The sequence below is a fragment of the Otolemur garnettii genome, unplaced genomic scaffold (assembly GCF_000181295.1).
Source record: "Otolemur garnettii isolate 467f Iridium unplaced genomic scaffold, OtoGar3 scaffold00001, whole genome shotgun sequence".
Classification (NCBI taxonomy): Eukaryota; Metazoa; Chordata; class Mammalia; order Primates; family Galagidae; genus Otolemur; species Otolemur garnettii.
The window spans coordinates 52,847,647-52,852,591 of NW_003852396.1; the positions used below are offsets into that span (position 1 = coordinate 52,847,647).

The following is a 4,945-nucleotide window of genomic DNA, read 5'->3' on the forward strand; positions in this document are numbered from 1 at the left end:
ATGTTGGGCTGCTGAGGAGGTTAATGAACACCCAGAGGATGAGTGGGTGTTCCCTAATCTTCTAATAAAGTATTTATTCTTTGATATCATTTATGTGTTGGGCTTATGTAAGCTGAATAAACGTATCATGCAGAAAAGGAATCCAAGTTTAAACTGATTTGAAAATCATAGAACAAACTGTTCTCTGCAAACTCTTCTTCCCATTTGTTCATTCAGTAAGCCAGTCAGCCATCTGATAAATATTCTTTGAGACTGTGAAACACGCCCGCCATTCTACTCGTTGTTGAAGATAGGAATGTAAGCAAAAATAGTAATAGTGAATGAATACTCATACATTTCCTATGTAACATTTACTGTTTACTTCATTTTAAAAGTTATTCATTAAATGTCCTCAAGTTTCTTTGAAATAGATATTACAGTTATATTAATATCACAGATAAAAAAAACTGAGGTAGAAAAATATTAATGAAATTACAATGATCACATACCTAGTATGAGGAAGAGGTGAGATATGTCCCTGGAAATAAGTTGCTGGAATCCATGTGCTCACCTCCTGTGCCATACACATTTCCTGTGAAATCTGAGGCCCTGCCCTAATGAAACTTGGAGTTTAGAGAAAGAGACAGCCATGGATGAAGGCAGCACAAAGAACTCTGCATGACAGGTTCAAGGAAAAACATGGGGTCTCTTTACAGTACACTCCAGGGTAGGGGGATATCTCACTATACTTTGTCTTTGTAAAGGTAAGGAATTCTTTAAGCTGAGACTACTTAAAGTATAATACTTTATATGGATGTCCAGAAATGACAAAAATAAAATTTGATAGTAGATATCAGCTATAACACTTAAGAGTGAATACTTGAATTCAAATAACTAGAGAGTTGTGCATTAGGACTTTGAAAAAAAAAATGAAAGCATTCTGTGAGGGAATCATTGTTGCTTCCTATTCTTTGCAAAGTATGATGTCTGGGTCTATTACCATGTTTCCCCGAAAACAAGACCTACTCAAAAAATAAACCCTAGCAGGATCTCTATGCATTTGTCAAATATAAGCCCTGCCCAGAAGTAAGACCTAATGATGCCCGTAGCTATGCAGATACGCTGCATAGTCACACTATACATTTCGGCACGGAGCGGTAAGGAAGACTGGAATACCTTTTATCTGCCACAGCTCCTTTCTTCAAGCCATTTGCACTTGCCCTGGTGTGTGTGTGCATGTGCGCATGTGGTAACTGCGGTCACAGGCATCCTATTGGGCACATGTGAGAATGGCTAGTGGAAAGAAGTTCATGCATCACTAGTGCCGGCCCCACCAACAAGGTTGGCTCCCCTTGTCCGGTTCCAGAAGATGACTTAACTGTATTTGAATAAATGTAGATTGTTATATTATATTTAATAAAAATAAGACATCCCCTGAAAATAAGCCCTAGTGTGTCTTCTTGAGAAAAAATAAATATAAGACAGTGTCTTATTTTGGGGGAAACACGGTAGGAGTAGAGGACACTGAAATGAAATGTAAGTTTCTTTCACAGCACTTTATTCCTTGGGCTTAAAGTTGCCACTCTCTCCCCCACCCCTCTCCCTCCCTCCTCCCTGCTCAGCTCCTGCTCTCTCTCTTTCTCTCTTCCTCCCACAGTCCCCCCCCACCGCCAAATCCAAGCATTTAATACTGAAATTATTGACTAAAGCCAAATTGAGGAAGATACTTGTCAAATTAGCAGCATACTTAAACATAAGAAAGTGGTGCTTTCTCCCACTGCAAATTTAAAGTTGACTCCTTCAGACTTCTTTAAAATTGCTTCCAAATCTTAAAAATTGTTTTGGCTAGAAATCTCCAAATACTGCTCTTCACGCCTTTCCCAGGTATAACTTCTTGATTCTGTAAATCATGAGCGTCCACTTGGGAGCGTGTGAACCTTATAACAATCATATTATTCTTGTGAGTACAAAATGCTGCTGACATTTTCCCATAGAAGCCCTAAGAATGACTTAGCCCAGGGGATTCTGACAGTGAAACAGAAGCAACAGGTGATGCAAGGGAAAGTTTAACTTCATCAGTTTAATCTGAAAACAATCCTACTGAAGTAGCTACGGTATAAATGGAAGTATTACATTTACTAGATGTTTCCAGTCATTTGTTAAACATTGATTCTGTAGCTACTTTAATGACTGTTAGCCCAGTTAATATTTACAAGCTTGAAAAGGTGTACCATAATAAACACTCTCCGAATCAATAAAACTAATAATCAGCTATATGTTAAAAAATAAACTATAATCAGCTAGATGTTTAAAAATGACTCACAGTCAGGGTCTGGGACAGCTGATGGCAGTGATGGTGACTGGTACTGTTGGTCCCCGCACACATTAGCCCCTCCAAATTTGCCCATTTGGGGGCCACAACTTTCATATTAACTTTGCAAAAGGAAAGCTATTTTGCAACAGCTCTCTCCACTAGATATGGCCAATGTGCTTTGTAACAGAGCCAGACTGATTTCCTGTCTTCACGATTTTGCTCTTTAGTTAACAGGGTTGTCAGTCTCAGAGCCCTTTCAGCTGCAGGATCATCGGGTTCTGGTGAGTCTGAGGTGGCCGCTGCATCCCTAGATACCTGATCCTGAACCGTGTGGCCTGATGAAACTGTGGGACCATTAGGACCTCAAGATCGGAGATGCCGGTTTCCTGGGAACATAGGTTTTGATTTTCACCTCAGTGGCACCGCTTCACAGAAGAAAAGCCTGGTTCATAAAACTGCCTGTTGTCTGGCAGAACTTTTGTCAAGCTAAAGACATGATTTGTGATGACACAATATGTAAACGAATTTCAGAGTAAAGATGCACCTGTCGAACAAGAAATTAACAGTGCAGAAACTGACCTTGAAAGTGCCAGAGGAGAGTGTGCAATTCAAATGTGGCCAGAATTGCTGCAAAGGGATTTGAAATCACTATTTCCAAAAGTAGCAGATAGCAAACTAATGATTCCGAATGTAGCTTGGAACACTGAGAATGACTGGAGGGAAGAGTTGGAAACTGAAAGAGAAGGGCCTTTAGGGTGAGTGGTGGGATCACATCTGTGGTGCGTCATGCAAGGGCACACGTCGGATCCATTAGTATAGAGTATAAATGTCTTAACACAATAACTAAGTAAACAAAATGAGGTATATATTAATCAGTGTGATGTAAGGGTTCCTGATTCTATATGAAATCAGCACATTGTACCCCATAAATGCATTAATGTATACATGATCTATGTGTTTATGATTTAATAAAAAAATTTAAAAAATGTTCATCAGAGGTGCTAAGGAAATTTGCTATGCTCTTTGAGCTGAAGGACATTGGGCTGACTTTATTGATTCATCATCTGGTTTGGTATTTTGAGGGACTGTATACAAACAACACTCTTACTGAAACAAATGAGTGCTACCAACATATAGGATTCTCTGTTGATGAACTTGGATGCTATAAAGTGATCCACCGTAGTCTCTGGGCTACCCATGTGTTTGTAGGAAGTATCTACGCTAATGCAACACCAGACAGTCATGTTGTGAAGAAATCAAGTGACAACTCCCAGTACTGTAAACATATCTGCTGAACTGGTAACATTTGGGTTGATACATAAACACTGTCAAAGATTTCAATTTTTAGAAAAGTACTCATTTTAACTATTTATTTCAACTTTTATGAATTCACAACATTCTCGTGTGATCTGTTGATTTTGAGTTGTAAATGCTTATTATTTGTAATGTCTTTGAACCTGTCGATCACATTCCCATCATATAGAATGTGATAGTTAGCGTGTAACCAGGGTAGAATGTCCTACTGTTGTTTTTCCCCTTTATCAGAAAATACTTTCAGTTTTAATTGTTTTTCTTCAAAATAAATCAGACATTTGGTTATGATAAAAAGACTTAGGTCATTTTCAAATTGATGAAATTAACTGCAATATCCCCGAAAAAGACACCCCCTTCTCACATGTTATTTTCCTGGTAGTCAAGTGGCAGCCGGTTGGTGTGTTTTCAATGTAATAAATGTAAGGAATAAGAAGGTGGCTCAAGTTTGGGGAAGAATGAACGACCAAAGACATAGCCTCATTTTGTCTTTGATGGAAACGTAGGAATTAGGACAGATCTTTCCCTACAATATCAATCCTTTTATCATCATGTCATCTAGGGAGTTTGCCTTTAAAGGACCTTTGGAATCAGAGTCTTCAAATAAACTTCAGGTATCTCTAGGAGGCATTAGTTTCATCCATGGACATGTCACCTATTAACTGTAACCTAATAATTTTTCATATGGCTATGGTACGTATTCTTATAGAGGACTCTGAATATTCTTTCTGGCATTTGTGTACATTCTAATTTTTAGATAGATAAATTTATCATATGAATATCTCCTATGATTTTATCTCTATGAATGCATGCATATGCTGTTATGCATGGTCATGGGTATTAATTTTTTAAAATATATGTTCATTGGGTGAATATGTTTTGGGGGACTTAATTCCATTTTATGTTTCATAAGTATAATTTATGAAATTAATTATATTAATATTAATTGTATTTATTTCATATGATTTCATTTCATGTTTCTGTTTTAACACAAAAATTCTATCACAGTATTTACTGTGTATATATAGCCACATGAAAGCCTAGTGTAGTCACAATGAACACACTTTGCTAATTCAGGTTGTGCATATGGTGGCAACATATTAACGTTCGAAATCCTCAGTTTGATACAGATGATCATCCCCATTTCTCAAGTACCCAGGCTTAGCTCACATACTGTTTTATGCTTCCTCATTCATCAACAGTTAAACCTAAACTAAGCTATTGACATTTACAACTATTTTCGGAACACACTGAAGTGGGAGGTTCCTTTCAGCATGGTTCTAGATGCATGGGGCTGCAAAAGGATTTTACAGATTACCCTGACCATAGCCAAAGCATGCT

At 37.8% G+C, this 4,945-nt stretch overlaps 1 pseudogene; it reads left to right on the forward strand.

Moving 5' to 3' along the window:
• The first annotated feature begins 2,457 nt into the window (after positions 1-2,457).
• On the forward strand, positions 2,458-3,588 carry LOC100949705 (annotated as a pseudogene).
• Positions 3,589-4,945: the final 1,357 nt, after the last annotated feature.